Source organism: Prionailurus bengalensis, chromosome B3 (genome assembly GCF_016509475.1).
Source record: "Prionailurus bengalensis isolate Pbe53 chromosome B3, Fcat_Pben_1.1_paternal_pri, whole genome shotgun sequence".
Lineage (NCBI taxonomy): Eukaryota > Metazoa > Chordata > Mammalia > Carnivora > Felidae > Prionailurus > Prionailurus bengalensis.
Genome location: NC_057355.1, coordinates 38,651,649 through 38,668,114, shown reverse-complemented (window position 1 = coordinate 38,668,114; position 16,466 = coordinate 38,651,649). Strand labels below are relative to the sequence as shown.

At 53.6% G+C, this 16,466-nt stretch overlaps 1 long non-coding RNA gene across 1 annotated transcript; it reads left to right on the top strand.

The window, feature by feature from the left end:
* Positions 1-7,786: 7,786 nt before the first annotated feature.
* Positions 7,787-15,902, top strand: LOC122468479. The gene is made up of 3 exons (XR_006293257.1): positions 7,787-8,412; positions 8,869-9,098; positions 14,840-15,902. It is a non-coding gene; the product is annotated as an uncharacterized LOC122468479 (long non-coding RNA).
* The last annotated feature ends 564 nt before the right edge of the window (positions 15,903-16,466 follow it).

Here is a 16,466-nt window from a genome sequence, read left to right as displayed (position 1 = left end):
GAGCTGGCTGCTCCATCAACTTCTGTGCAGAGCCTCACGGCATCCATCTGTAAGGCCGCCATCGCTGTCGTCACCCGGGTTCTCACTTGCCAGTGTATGTATCTGCCCCCTTTCCCGGACTGAGCTCTGGACTGGGGACAAGACCTAGTCACGTTCATTTCTGTGCCCTTGTCACCCAGCATAGGGCCTGGCCTACAGCACACACTGTCTAAGTGGCTATGGAATGAATAAATGCGTGGGGGCCCCCTGGGTCCCCTGGCAATCAGGGGGCCTGGGGAGGCAGCACCTAGCTCATCGGCAGTAGTAAGAGCAACCATCACAGAGCCACGCACTTATGGCCAGACGCTCCCCACACATCATCTCCTGTGCTCTGCACGGTAGCACTGATTGCCTCATTTTATAGATGAAGAAACCTGGGTGCAGGGGGCTGAAGTGGCTTGGCCAGAGCTGGGATTTAAATGCAGGTCTAGGGGCGCCTGGGTGGCTCAGTCGGTTAAGCGTCCGACTTCAGCACAGGTCACGATCTCGCGATCCGTGAGTTCGAGCCCCGCGTCGGGCTCTGAGCTGACGGCTCAGAGCCTGGAGCCTGCTTCCGGTTCTGTGTCTCCCTCTCTCTCTGCCCCTCCCCCGTTCATGCTCTGTCTCTCTCTGTCCCAAAAATAAATAAACGTTAAAAAAAAAATTTTGAAAAAAAAAAAAAGAAAAGAAAAAAGAAATGCAGGTCTATTGGGATACCTGGGTGGCTCAGTCAGTTAAGCATCTGACTTCGGCTCAGGCCATGAGCTCACGGTTCGTGAGTTCGAGCCCCACATTGGGCTTTCCGCTGTCGGCACGGAGCCCTCTTCGGACCCTCTATCCCTCTCTGTCTCCCTGCCCTCTGCATGCCCTCTCTCAAATTAAACAAGCATTAAAAAAACAAATAACAAATGCAGGCCTGTTGGTCTTTTATAAAGGGAAAAAAGGAATGTACTGAATTGTGTATATGCGCACGTATACGCTAGGGCGCACATGTGTGTATATTTGCACTATGATGGCAGGAATATTGGCACTTTGCTAATTTTCTCGATATTTCTAGTTTCGTTTCAGAAGTGTAATGGGGAAAAATTAAAAACTGTGTAGCCAATGGTTTAGAGAATTAATGTCAGACCGGGCTCTGTGCCCTGAATCTTCACTTAAAGATTCTTTGCTGCAGCAGGGAGGCCACATGATTCTGTACTCCCAGGATGGAATCTGAAGGGCACAATGTCGACATTTCCTGATGCCCTTGTTTTGTAATCTGTGCTTTCCTGAGTTTGGAGACGTTTTCATTTTTATTCTCCTCCCTCCCTCCCCTCCCTTCCTCCTTTTTTCTTCCTTCCCTCTTTTCTTCCTCTCTCTCTCTCTCTCACTTTCTTTCTTCTCGCCAGACAGTGAGGATAAAGAGCGAGCATTGTTTACATTTTTCCAGCACTATTTAAACTTATTGTACTTAAAAAAAAGATTAAATCATTAGGCTGTTGGGGTGTGGATGGGGAGGTGTGAGAAAACTCAGCTCCAAAAACACCCCCCCTCCCCTCCCCCCCCCCCCCGTCTTTCTTACTTATATAAAACTTTGTTCTGAAGGCTTCTTCGGGGCCAAAGAACAAGCACACAAACAAAATCAGGTCGTAACCATCCTGCTCTCTGCCCCTTGCTCAGCTGGACCCTGGGTGGAGCCCCAGGACAAAGGTCTGGGGAGCACCCAGAAGCAGAGCCAGCACACCCAGGAGGGGGGCCCACGTGCCCCAGCTCAGGCTCCCAAGTGGAGACAAGCAATTGGAGGGAGTGGCCAGACTCCTCCCACCCCAACATAGTGTCCGCGCTCAGAGAGGGGAGCCCCCAGTTCCCTCCTCTTTGAAATGGGGCCGCGGGGAGAACCCGCCGGGACACCCATGGGCCCGGTGGGAGGGAGGACCGGGTTGGGCCAGGCGCTCCGGCAGTGCGGGCTGAACCCGGTCTGTGAAGATGGGCCTGGGGTGTGGGGAAGCTTTTGCAGGTCAAAAAGCATGTGTTTGGAGAAACCCTTGCTCTGTTCTTGGCTTGGGAGCCTCATGCCTTCTGCCTTCTGTGAATCACTTCTTCTTACAGCATTGCTGTTTTCCCCACCTCGTGTTGAAGTCATGTGAACCCCCCGTGCCAGTTTCTGCCTCCTCTTGGGCTGGCCGCCAACAGCCGCCTGCCCGTCCGTGCTGTTCTGAGGCAGTGTAAGGGACAGACACAGAGGCCGAGGGTCCCCCTCCGGGGACAAGGCCCTGCCCTGGACTTGCCAGGTTTCAGGCATCTGGCGTGAGGCGGTGGAAAGAGCTCTTGACTGGTGTCGGGAGCCCCGGATGCTTCACGGACCTGCCGCGCAACTGCCTGTGCCAACCCCGGATTCGGCTACCGCCCTGAGAAACGGGACATCTGGCCTGAATGTCACAAAGGGCCTTCTCGGCTTCGGGGTCCTAAGGGAAGGGCTGGAGCTGAGCTCTCTCCTGCCAGGCCCTCCCTCGTGGTCTCCCCCACATCCGGCCCTGCTCCCTGACAGGGTTCGAGGCACCGGCAGCTACTGGTTAACGCAGACCAGATGCAACCCTTTCCCGGGACATGCTCGGCGGCCTTCCTCCGCGGAGGCCTTGGGGATATTTGAAACGCCATGGAGTTTGGCTTTGGAGCCCAGAGTGGAAACCACAGCTCCATTACGCGAGCACATCTGATCTCCCTGGGAGGAGAGAGGCGACTGGCCTCAGAGAAAGAGAGACAAGTTGGAGGCCGCTGGCTCTCTGGGGGAACAGTTTTGCTTCCCTGCTTATAGGATGGGGTCTGGGAGCCCCAAGGAGGGCAAGTCCGGCATCTGATCTTGGAGATGCTGGGTTCCCTAATCCTTGAGGATGGCGGCAAAGGCCAGGGGCCTCTAGAGAGGAACTTGAGTCCCCTATGAGGACCGGACATCCACCCAGGAACCATTCTGCCTCGTGTCACCCCCGCCGTGAGAGCGCATATATTGAAAGTTTTCATGTTTGCCAGACCCCTCGTCAAAGAAGAAAAATTCCATGGAGAGGGAATGGCCGCCTCTCCCTCCTCCTCCCTGGGACGGACCAAGCAACTGGATTTGCACAAACGAGTGGGAAGTGATTCCAAAGTCACTGCCTGTTAAGACGCCCCAGCTTCGATCACTGCCTAGTTGGGTCACTTTGGGCCAATATCTTACTATCTCCAGCCCCAGATTCCCATTTGCCCTGTGGAAATAATAAGCCTCACCTTGGAGATGGGGGCTATAGGATGCTCATAAAGGAGCCTCACAGAGGCTCAGTGGAGGTGAGTCACTGTTACTCCCAAATGACCTGGATTAATCCTCCTCTCCTGTTTCTAAATATTCCAAGACCATCGTCACTGCCCATCAGCACTGTGGTTGGCAGAAGTAACAGAGACACCCCCAGGGGTGGCTGCGGTCGGAGCCGAGGTGGCCAGTCAGCTGGGCTTCATGAGGGTAGCATCTCCGGGCTGGAGTGCTGGGGCAGGCACTTTGAAACTGCCCACACGCGGCCCCATCGTGACTCTTACGGGCAGGACCCAGGGCTGAGGCCATCTCTGTCAGCCCTTCCGGCCCGAGGCTCTTTCTCCCCAGGAGTGAAGGTTCAGGCAGGGCAGTGGATCCTCGAGCTTCTGCTCAGTGCCCACTCACCTGGGTGCTCTGGGCTGCTTCCTTGGCCATTTCTGCGGGGCGCAGGACTGAATTGCTTGGTCACTCAGCAAGTGAGACGGGGACAGCAGCCAGCCATGTGAGCTCCCTGGTGTGTGTCGGGGGGGGACGATGTTATGAGGGTAGGGAGAGTGGTCAGTGGTTTAGTCATATGATCCTTCCTACTGTCGTGGGGAGAGACCTCAGGCTCAGGGCATCAACCAGGGGTGGGGTCTAAGAGTGTGGGTGCAGCAGTTTCCCTGTAAACTTAAGATTTGTGGAAGGAAAGAGATTGTGCTTGGTAACAGACCTTGAAATCGACATAATGAAGCCTTTTCTAGTCTTGCCAAACCCTCCAATGTGTCTCCATCCATGCCCCCCACCCTCCCTCTCATTCATTCACGCATTCGTGATGCGTACTCCACGAGCACCCTCTTTGTTTCTGGCGCTGGGGATACCACTCTGAGTATAATGCCTGCCCTCATGGAGCTTTCGGTCTAGGTGGGGAGAAAGACCTTAAACAATGAGTCGTATACATCGGTACAAAATTCACACTTAACAGGTGCCGGGAAGGAAAAGAACGGGGTGTCGGCAGAGCACCTAACAAGGGCCCCCTCCTCCCAAAGGTCAGTCCTTGCCGTGTGTCTGGCAGTGACCTAAGTCCTTGATGTGGACTTGCTGGATCCTTGCCACGTCCCTGTGTGCCACTGTCATCACCATCCTACGGGTGAGGAAACTGGGCGGACCCAAGATCTCAGTCGTTTATCCTAATTCTGTGCCGTGGGAGGGCAGCCCTCCCTCTTCCCTTTTCCACAACTGAAGAAACCAAGACTTTAGCTGAAGTCAAATGTTTTTCTCAAGGTCACAGAGCTGGAATGGCTGAGTTCCCTGGCTCATCTCCTCCAACCAACTTGGGACAGAATTTTTCCCCCAGTGGAGATAAATCAACCACTTACAACTGGAAGCTCAATTGTATTTATGGCCTCACAATTTTTCACCCCTCCCTGTATTCACATGCTTTGCTCAGTAACTCTGCAGTGCTCTCTTACCCAGGGTAGAATGTTCTGCAGGCCCTGGCTCTGGGCTCAGTCCTGCGATTTGCTGTGGCTGATGGGATCTTAGCAGACTTGTTGCAAGCCGAGGCTCCACAAAGCACTTGCACATTTCCCCTCCTACGTTTCTTCTCTGCCAGTGTCACGAGAACGTGCCGACTGGCGTGCCGAATGAGTAGGCCTGTGGCCCTGAACCAAGGTACCCCTGGCATCCCAGCCCAGGCCATTGTAGGTCAGACATCCACGTGAGAGACCCCAGCCAAGATCGGCTGGACCCCACACACTCATGAGCTAAACGAATGTTTGCCCCTGGGGTTTGGCTCGTTTGTTACGCAGCATGATGGCAATTGTTGACGGATACTGATGTGTATGAAGCCAATGTGACTGTAGACTGCAGATGATGAGCAAGGCTGGAGGTCGCTACACAGCAGGGGAGGAAGGAAAAATTCTGAGCTGAGAGGTCAGGGAACGAGCCATCGAACAGTGACACGGAGCTGAATCTTGAAGGAGGAAAAAAACAGGTGGCCCAGCAGATGACACAGACACAGGCATGGAGGTGCGCACTTGCACTTGTCCAAGGAATGGCAAGTCACCCAGTAGGGCTGCTACATGGAGGCAATGTGGGAGTGAGACTGGACTACCTGAAAGGCAGCTGCCACCGGTTTCTCCTTGCCTGAGCGTATATGGTGCTCCTCCCAGAAAGAGGAGGGCCTGTGTCCCCTCCCCTTGAATCTCGACTGGCTTTGTGACTTTCTTTGATGAACAGAATATGGCAGAAGTGACTCTGTGCCCGTTCCAGGCCTAGCCTTAAATGGCCTGGGGCCCTCTGTGTTCCCTCTCTCTTTTGGAAGTCAGCCGCCATGGAAGGAAACTCGGGCAGACAAGACAGGGATGAGGAACCATGCATGCGGAAGGCAAGGTCACATGGAGGAGAGCTGGAAACCCCAGCACAGGTGTGTGGAGAAGGCTTCTTGGACATTCTGGGCCAGCTGAGCCCCTGGCTGGACACAGCCACGCCGATCCCACGTGGAGCCCGGGATCTGCCCAGCTGACCTGCAGAGCTCTGAGCGGGGAGTAACCCAGTGTGATTTCAAGCACTGAGTGGTGGGGTGTTTTGTTACCCAGCAGAGATCACTGAGACAGGTGGCCTGGCAGATGCTAGTTTCTGGGAGTCTCTGGGACGTCTAACCTCCTCGAGAGCCCTGAGCTCTGTTCGCAGACAACTGGCGAGGGCTTTTCTCCTGTTTCCTTCCTGCTAGGGAGGGTGAGGGGAGTTGTGTGGTTTCCCCACATCCCATTTTGAAGGCGCTCCTGTGACCAGCTAATGGAACTCCTAGATAAGAATGACACGCTATGAGCTTGGACTCTGGGGTCAGACTCCCGGGATTTAAGTCCCAGCTCTGTCAATTTCTAGCTGTGTGACTGACCTTGGGCAATCTACATAACCGCTCTGTACCTCAGTTTCTTTATCTGTAAAATGAGGTATTAGATTCCTATGTGGATTAAATAAGGTAATATATCCAAGCTCTTAAAATAGTGCCTGACTCATCATAAGCCCTCGATAAATATCATCTACTGTTTTATTGCTACTATTGAGGCTGCTGCTACTAGTAATAGGAGGAGGAGGTTCCAGGGCTTCTGAGCTGGATATTTCAGTGTTCTTGACCTGAAGGAGCCCACAGTCTCACCGACTCCAAGTAGAGCTGACGCCTGAACAGGTAAGTTACAATACAAAGGGGTGAAAATAAAAACAAGAGAATGATCGAGTCTGGGAGTGGTTTATTGTACCTGGGAATTAAGAAGACTTCCTAAGGGAGGTAACCATCGAGCTGGGTTTTGACGACCGAACCCAGTTTGCTGGCTTTATCAGTTTACGCTTGGCTCTGAGTCAAAGCGACCACCACCGCCACTGCCAAACAAAAACGGAAACGCAAAAATAACAGTAGCTTCAACAAGATAGAAGTTTCTGTCTGACTCCAGTAGAAATCTGGTGGTGGAAGGCCCAGGGCCCCTAGGGTGTCCATTGCTCTCCTCCTGGTGCAAGGTGGCTGCAAGAGCTCCGGCAGTCGGGCTCTTTAAGAACATTCCTAGATTTTGTACACCGTATTTACAAGCTGTTGGCAAGGCTTCATCCCACGGCCAACCTAATTGTAAGGGAGACTGAGAACATGTTCTTTATTCTGGGTGGCCTGTGGCCAGCTGGCTAAGAACTGGGTACCCCATTACTGAGGAGGACTTGGGGAGCAGACACTGGAGGTCTAGGTTCCCACTAGAAAGAATGGCACAAAGGGGCGCCTGGGTGGTGCAGTCGGTTAAGCGTCTGACTTCAGCCAGGTCACGATCTCGCGGTCAGTGAGTTTGAGCCCCGCGTCAGGCTCTGGGCTGATGGCTCAGAGCCTGGAGCCTGTTTCCGATTCTGTGTCTCCCTCTCTCTCTGCCCCACCCCCGTTCATGCTCTGTCTCTCTCTGTGCCAAAAATAAATAAACGTTGAAAAAAAAATTAAAAAAAAAATAATGGCACATGCAAAGGCCTGTGTACTTGGAGCACACGGCTGGTTCTGTCTTCACAGGGCCTTCAAGGATCCTCACTCCTTTTCTGCTGAGACGCTCACTGGTTCATCACAGGCCGGCCTGTGGACTTGCACTTAGATCAGCGTCCTGCCAGCCAGGCACACCCACTCCCCGCTCTCCTGTTGCTCTGGAAGCTCCCTCCCACCCAGTGCATCATGGGAGACACCGAGATGCCCTTAAGGAGCTTGCGTTCACCGAGGAGACAGAGCTGCTGAGTGGAGCGGCCGCAGAGAGAAGGGCCAGAGCCCCCATCAGACCTCTGACCTAGGCCTGGACAGCCAGACTAAGTGGCTGAGAGGGCCCCCCCTGGGCCAGGGGAATGCTGAAAAGAAAGGCCAGGAGGCAGCTTTTAGGGCTCCTAGGTGACCCTTGAGGAGAGCTGTCCTGCTAGTTCTGGAGGTCTGAGGCCTCAAAGGCCACATGCTTGAGGGATGAGAGTCCTTGTCCCTACAGATGACATCACATGTATGCTGGTCGTGGCAGGTTGGGACCAGGGAGCCAGTGCTGGTGGAGAAGAAAGGGAGCCACAGAGGATGGCGTCTTGGAGCAAGCGCTAGGAAGCACAGCCCCCACTCGGGGCCAGGAGGCAGGAGAGCAGGAGATTCACACGGCCGAGGTGTGGGCACGGAACTCCAGTTCTGCCTCGGACATGCTGGGTGACGTGAAGCCTCAATTTTCCCATCTGTAAAGTGGGGGTCCACTGAAGGGCATAATGAGGGCTCCAGATGATGGGTGAGTAAGGCCTTGGCAAGAGCTCACGTGCCCTGCAGACACACGTGTTAGTGCAGAGACCTCTGAAGGAAGGCCTCCCCCAGGGCAGCCTCTCTTCCACACCATCACAGGCGCGGGGCTTTGAACAGACAGTACTGCCCGCCTACTGCCTAGGAGGCCCGGCTGGGCCCGAGCTTCTCAGGGATCCACCCACCCCCACCCCGCACTAGCGCACCCCTTCCTCACCTCCCAGCCTCTCACATCCCCTCGGGCAGCGCTCTGCATGCAGCCAGCAGCCAGCAGCCCGGCCCCGGGGCGGCAGGCCGGGATTCCATGCACCTGGGACGAAAGCAGAGGTGGCCTGGAGAGCCTGCGAGCCCAAGGGCCGGTCCTACTCAGGTAGGACTCGTCCCTCGCACGCCCACAGGGACCAGGCAGGCAGCCAGTGTGGAGAGCGGGTCAGAGGGTGGCGGCCTCCGGGCGCGTGGCCTGTGCCACGCCGGGAAGCATGTGCCCACCCGGTCCAAACGCAGGGTCTTTATACACGGTCCTCAACGCACCGCACTGGAAAGCAGAACCGCAAATCGGAGGCTTCGTGATGGGCTTTCCCGAGCGCAGTGTCTGCTGCGTACGGTTCGCGGGGAGGGAGGGTCTGTTTTTCCCCCGAACCGGCGACATCAGTCGGTCTGGGAGAAGTGGCCACCTGCTTTGCGTCTGGGGGTGGAAGGCCGGTGGGGGCCCAGGGTCTGATTGGGTGGATAGAACGTGGAGCCTACAAGACTTTCTTTCTTTCTTGTTTTCTTTTTCTTTGCCTGGTGTTGCCCCTTTGCTGGCACTGCTCCGCGTCATCATCAGCCACACGTTTCCAGCGGGATTTGCCGCGTTTCTTCGCCCCAGGTGGCGCGCACGTGACCCACGCCGAGCCAATCGGCGTCTTCTGCAGGGGATTTGCAATCAGGACCCAAAGACTTCAGCTGAGGCCACCTGGCTTCACATCTAGAGGCCACGTCGAGCCGGGAGCTGTTGACAGCTGTGCTTTCGGCTACCGACCGGAGGCGTGAGCAGAGCCAGGGGACAGCGGCAAGGTAAGAGAGGGAGGGGGCCCTGCTGGGCACCCACGGGGCTCTCAGCCCCAACGGCACCCTTTCCCAACCCCGACTGGGTCCTGCTCCGGGATTCCAGGAGACACCCCCGGGCCTCCTTTCGGGAACTTCCCTGCCCCTGCCCCCCGTTTGCTTTTTCTTGCCTTAGCTAGCTTGGGTGAGTTTCTGTTGCAATCAAAATAATCCTACCGATATAAAGAAAAGCACAGTGCGATCTCCTTGCATGTGACTCACTGAGCCCGCAGCTTCACTTGCATTATCTGGTTAATTCCTTATGATGACTGGGAGGCAGGTGTTGTTCTTTCCACTAGACAGATGAGAACACTGAGGCTCAGAGAGACTAGGTGACGTGCCTAGAGTCACGCAGCTGACAGGCACTTGAGTCTGGGCTGGCTGATTCTAGGGGCCAAGTGGAACTCCATCTGGGCACTTACGACCCACCCTGCTGTTAGGGGTTGTGTTTGAAAGTCACTGGCCTGGGAGTTGTGCTGGACCTCACACACACAGTCCATGATTCTCTGGGCTTATTTGACTCTGTTCTAGTAACTATATTTGTGCATCTCGAGAAAGAGCCATGCTGGTTAGGCTTTACGTTTTCAGTACTGGGCTGGGGGCCGCCTCCTTGGGGAGCCCAGGTAGAGCCCGGCCCAGCCCTAGACCAGGCTGGCTACCAGAGAAGGCTGATATCACATCCTGCCACAGCTCTGAGCCCTGCCTGTGAGTCATGGACCTGGGCCGCCTGGGGCAGAAATGGTCCTCCCCCAGACCCCAAACCTAAGCCAGCCCCTCTGGGAAACCTTTCAGGGCTCAGGTGGTGTGACATTTTCTCTGTTCTCCCTCACACTCCGTTTGCCATGGCCCCCCCTCAGGACTCAGGAGCCCTTGTTTGGGCTTTCGTGCTGAACCACCATGTAGGACAAAGCCGGCCTCTGTAATAGGCTTGGCTCCCCTCCTCCCCAGGGGTGAGTGGTTGCCCTTAGAGGGTCAGATAGAGAAGACCTAACATTGGCTGGGTCCTAGGATGCGAGGGGTTCCTAGGAGAGGTAGCGGGAGACCTGGCCGCTCGGGAGGCTCTGGGAAGACTCTAGGTATAGGCCTAGCCGTGTGCAGACAGGTAGGCTCTCCAGAGACGGGACCAGCCATCCCTGCTCTTTGAAAACCTTTTAGAAGTTCACTTATTTGAATTCTATGAAAGTACAGTTTTCAGAAGAAGTGGAATCATGCTCTATGACATAAATAATTTGTTTTTTACCCCCACTGAATAGATTACGGACATTCTTCCAAATGAACAGAGGCCTGAGTTATTCTTGTTAGTAGTTGCCTGACAGTCTATAGACTGAACAGCTCAGGGAAAACTCAGGACTGGTTTCATTGTGAATGTAGATCTAAGAATTCTAAGTAAAATATTAGCAAAAGGGGGGGGGGAGTGCCTGGGTGGCTCAGTTGGTTAAGTGTCCAACTTCTGCTCAGGTCATGATCTCATGGTTTTGAGTTCGAGCCCCATGTCAGGCTCTGTGCTGACCGCTCAGAGCCTGGCGCCTGCTTCGGATTCTGTGTCTTCCTCTCTCTCTGCCCCTCCCCTACTCATTCTCTCTCTCTCTCTCTGTCTCTCAAAAATAAGTAAAAATGTTAAAAAAAAAATTAAAAAGTCCAGAGCAGACAAGGCTCCAGGGTCCACCACAAGTGTTAGACCATGTTGTCCCAGCTAGAGACCCAGGGGCCCAAGGGCAGTGTTGGGGAGAAGCTGGTTCCCAGAGGCCTCCGGGGCAAGTCCACTCCCTGGAGGCCTCCTGCAAGTCTCTGTGACCAGTTCTATATTCATAAGTTGGTGTTCTTTTTCTTACAAACGGTCCTTGAGTTGTACCAGCCTCGGGCCCCACACCTGGACCCTCCCCTGACTCTACTTCAGCATGTCCCCCCTGGATTATAATCCTTGTGCCACCTTGACTCCCCAGCAGCCCGCCTGGCCGGGCATGCAGAACGGACTGTGAAGTGAAGGAATGAGGAAAGCAGAGGAACGTGACTTGTCCAAGGTTACTCTGCGATCATTGGCAGAGTCCAGACCAGAGCCCGCGTCTCTACCCACATCGTGTGGGGCCCCGCCCACTTCTCCAGGCAACCGCTTGGCCTGGTTTTTGCCCCCATGACATCCAGGAGGTGCTGAGAGCATAGAGGGTTGGGTTGCAACCTTGGGTAACTGGAGGGAGACCCAAATGGGGGAACATGTCCAGGCTGCCCGGTGTGTGGACCTGCCGGCTATGGAGACATAGAGAGGACAGGCTTGGCACATGTGTCCCTGCCCCTCCACCTGCAGCCTCTTAGGGTCCCTGTCGCTAAGGGGTCTGGGAGCCACATCAGGGCAAGCCCACTGGCTCCAGCCCTCTCCTTGGCTCCTTCAAGAGCATGTTGAGTTTCTGGCACCTCTGGGGCAAGCTTGAACAGGCGGTGACAGGGAGAACAGGTGACAAACACGGCCCCGTGCCTCCCTCTCTCGCGCTGTATCGTATTAAATGAAAACAGCAGCTTGGACAACAAGATGGCCCCATTTTTATAAAAATAAACATGTACTCATATGTGTGTGTGTATTCTAATTTTCCCATAATGATTATGTATTACTTGTGGAAGTGCAGCACAGAGCAGTGTTTAAGAGCCAGAATGGGTTGGGGGGAGCGCCTGAGTGGCTCAGTCGGTTAAGCATCTGACTCCAGCTCAGGTCACGATCGCATTAGGTTAGTGGGTTCGAGCCTCACGTCAGGCTCTGTGCTGACAACTTGGAGGCTGAAGCCTGCTTCCAGTTCTGTGTCTCCCTCTCTCTCTGCCCCTCTCCCCCCTCTCTCTCAAAAATAAACATTAAAAAAAAATAAAAAGGGTCAGAATGGGGCTGGTCTTCCTTCATTCTAGCTGTGTGTGTGTGTGTGTGTGTGTGTGTGTGTGTGCGCGCGCGCGCGTGCGCGCGCGCGCGCGCGCGCAGGGTGGCAAGTCACGTGACCTCTCTGAGCTTCAGGTTATTCATCTGCAAAATAAAGTCCAGGCTCCTTGTCGGACCCCACCCAGGGATCATATTTAATACCACTAGTTATGGGGCCAATTCACCTGAGAAGCATACAGCACCAGGGTTCCTGCTGAAAATATTGAGCCTGGATCTAGTCATGAGGAAACATCAGACAAATCAAATTGAGAGACACTCTGCAAAGCATCTGGCCTGGACTTTTCCAAAAGGCCAATGGCATGAAAAGATGAAAGAAAGCGAATAAAGTTCTGGAGAATGATTCCGGATTAAAGGAGATGCCAAGGGTGGTCCTTGATCAGATCCTGGGTAGGACAGGGAAGCTATAAAGGACATTATTGAGACAACTGGGCACATTTGCCTATAGACAGGACATTAGATAAGAGTATGAGGATGTTAAGTTTCCTGAGTGCCATCACTATATAGGGATTGTGGGAAAATGTCCTCATCCTTAAGAAATAGTTGCTGAAAGGGGCGCCTGGGTGGCGCAGTCGGTTAGGCGTCCGACTTCAGCCAGGTCACGATCTCGCGGTCCGGGAGTTCGAGCCCCGCGTTGGGCTCTGGGCTGATGGCTCAGAGCCTGGAGCCTGTTTCCGATTCTGTGTCTCCCTCTCTCTCTGCCCCTCCCCTGTTCATGCTCTGTCTCTCTCTGTCCCAAAAATAAATAAACGTTGAAAAAAAAAATTAAAAAAAAAATAGTTGCTGAAATACTTAGGGGAAAATACCATGATGTCTGCAACTACTTCTCCTAAATTAAATAAATATAAATAAAATATGTAAAATATAGATAAAGTAAATGCAGCAAAAATTAAGTTCAGTTAAATTAATTAAATGCCCAGCACAGGGCAGATCTTGATAATCTATAATCGGTAATCGCAAGCCACTGCTTCATCCAGCCTAGAGCAGCCTCTGCCCTGCCTCCTCCCTAAAAGGCCCCTTTTCTTTCCAATCCGCCCCCCCCCCACCAGAGGCCCCTTTTCCAGAAGAGGTGGCCACCATGGATACTCTGGGAGAATAGCAGGAATCAGCCCGTGGCCTTCCCCTGAAAGTCAAGGCTTCCCCAGACTCAGGCTCCAAATAGCCTCATTCCACCTCCATCCACAGGTCCCGGGTCCTCATTCATATGCCATGGGCTGTCCTCTCCCTTCTAATTTGCTCACACAGTCCTCTTGGCCTAGAATGCTATCCTTCCTTTTCCTAGCACCTACATCCAAATTACCCTTCAAAGAAAGCCCTCTGAAGTGTTCAGAGACCCACCCCTCTCCCAGCCCAACGAAGAAGCATCCTTTCCTGGAGTGACACTTTTCCTGTTAATTCCGCTCTGCAATGCCCTCGTCACTCTGTTGCCTTCATGAGCCTTGGAGGCTCCAATTTGCACAGCCCGGACTGCAACCCCCATTATCTCTAGGACACACTCAATGCCTGAGCCCTGGCAGATGGTTTACGTATGTTTGTTGACCATAGTTTGGGTTGCCAGTACGAATCTGCTGCCGTTTTGGAGACTAAATACATGCTGGTGTATTCATATAATAGAATACAATGCAGGCGTCAAAAGAATGACATAGATTGGTATGGAGCAATCTGAGATATAATAATAAGTGAAAGAAGCAAGGTGCACAGTCGTGAATGTAGAAAGCTACTATTTGTGTAAGAAGAAAAGTATATATGTGGTACTCGCAAAGGCTGTCCCAGGAAGGAGAAGGGGAGCTGGGGAGACAGAGAGGGAGTATGAAGTTTTACACCTGTGCCATGTGCATGTGAACGTCTGAGCATATTTTATGCTTTATTTTTTAAAATTTATTCTTAGAGGGGCGCCTGGGTGGCGCAGTCGGCTAAGCGTCCAACTTCAGCCAGGTCACGATCTCGCGGTCCGTGAGTTCGAGCCCCGCGTCGGGCTCTGGGCTGATGGCTCAGAGCCTGGAGCTTGTTTCCGATTCTGTGTCTCCCTCTCTCTCTGCCCCTCCCCGTTCATGCTCTGTCTCTCTCTGTCCCAAAAATAAATAAATGTTGAAAAAAAAATTAAAAAAAAAATTTATTCTTAGAGAGAGAGGGAGAGAATGAGGCGGCGAGGGGGAGAGAAAGGGCGGGGGGAGAGAGAGAGAGAGAGGGAGAGAGAATCCCAAGCAGCCTCCACGCTGTCAGCGCAGAGCCTGAAGCCGGGCTCGAGCCCACAAACGGTGAGATCACGACCTGAGCGAAAACCAAGAGTCAGACGCTCTACCGACTGAGCCGCCCAGGTGCCCCTAAAGAAAAGTTATTTTTGCCACTAGCTAAAATGGTTAAAAGGGTAGGTAAGGAAGACTTTATTCAGGAACATTGGGAGAGGTAGGAGCACTACCACAGTAGGGGAGAGGGGTCGGGCTCCACCCTGAATACAGCGAAGAGAGCTGGGGCTTTATAGACAAGGAGCAGGGTGAGGGGGGCAATGGATGGAAAATCACGAAGAGTTGCCATCAAGGGTAGGGGCTTCTTACTAAACCGACTTGACAGGATTCTTGTTGAAGGCAGGAAGGGGGGATCGGATGTCAAGGGTGGGGCACCTTGCTAAACTGATTTAGCAGGATTCTTGCTAAAACTGGGCTGGGCAGGCCAAAGACAAGGCCCAAGGATGAGGCCTGGTCAAAAAGAGGCCTCCAAGGAGCCTGTCTGAAATTTGGTCAAGGAAAGAGTCTTTGTCACGTGTTAGAGGATTTTGAGAAAATTCCCCTTTTTACAGGCAAGGAAATGGAAGCTCGGAGGAGTAGCCTTTTGTCCGAGGCCTGCTTTCGTCCACCTCTTCCGAAGGCTCAGCGCCACGGCTCCTGCTGCGTTTCATTGGCCCCCTTGTCCACAAGTCACGGGTAAAAGGCCCCAGGCTCCAGCCCTGACACTGTCACTGACTCACTGCCATGTGACCCCGTTTAAGTCCGGCCCACCTCTGGGCCTCTCAATATGACCCAAGAACTAAGCTACTAGAGTCTTCTGGCTGAGCCATGGAAGCTTGGGGGGGCCGGGGTGGTCCAGGCCTAGGCCGGGCAAGGCAATAATTAGCTGAGCGCTCTTCTGGAATGTTAAGTACCCGGCCCTGGAATGCAGCTCCCGCTGGCTACAAATATCAACCCCTCCCCATGGGACAGGCCCTGCAGGGAAGATAAAAATCAGGGTGTGCAGACACTGGGGACCCTGTCCTAGGAGTCCCTCTGCCGGGAAGTGCAGTCCTCTGACCTCTCCCAGGATCTTCCTCCATCCACAGCTCCCTCCCACTTAGGGCTTTGCCCGGAGTGGTGGGGAGCCCAGTGGTCCTGCCTCCTGGATTTAATGCCCTTGTGTAATCCCCTGGTCGGTGTGGGCTAGACTTAGTGACTGCCTCTCGCAACAGAATACAGCAAAAGTGATGGGTCGTCACTTCTGATATCAGGTTACCAAAAGACCGTGGCTTTCATTCTGGGCACCCTTCTGCTCTCTCTGAATGAAGCCAGCTGCCATGTTGTAAGCTGCCCAGGAGAGAGGCCCAAATGGCAAGGACCTGAGTGGGGCCTCTGGCCAGCCGCCAGAGAGGCCAGCAAGGTTAGTGAGGAACCCAGGTCTGCAGTCCAGCAACCCACGAGGCCCCAAATCCTGCCAACAAGCATGTGAGTGAGCTTGGCCACAGATCCATCCCTGGTCGGGCCCAGACGACTGCGGTGCTGGCCGCCAGCTTGATTGTGGCCTATGAGAGACCATGTGGCAAAGGGCCAGCTGGGCCATGCCGACTCCTGCCCCATGGACACTGTTAAGACAATAAATGTGTGTGGTTTTAAGTGGCTGACTTTTGGGGCAATTTGTTATGCAGCATTGGATAACTAATACAGCACACATCAATCAAGTGCTTGCAGTGTGCCTGGCCCCTTTCCCATCATTCTTTCCCCTGCCACCCCTGGGAGGCCAGCCCACTTCATAGACATGGAAAGTGAGACTCAGGAGGTTCTGTGACTTGCCCAAGGTCTTATGGCTGGAGAGCTATGAAGCCAGAATACAGTCCAAATCCAACTTCTCCAGCCATAACCCCCTTGGAAAATAGGGGCATCGTACCTTCAACTTGACAAGGGGTTTCACCTGTCTCGTTCTCCTTGAGTTTCATACTCAGGTAGGCATTATGACTCTATTTGCCAGGTGAGGAAACTGAGGCCCAGAGAGGAGACTGACTTGTTTCAAGTTATACGGAATATTAGTTGCAAAGGCACAATTAGAACCCAGGGTCTTGAGTTAGGGTTCAGGATTTTTATATATCACACACCAGGCTGCCTTCCTCCCCGCCTCCCCAGCAAGTCCTGCTCAGACAGAATCCTATGGAATGGGAATTGCAAGACAGACTTCAGTGATTC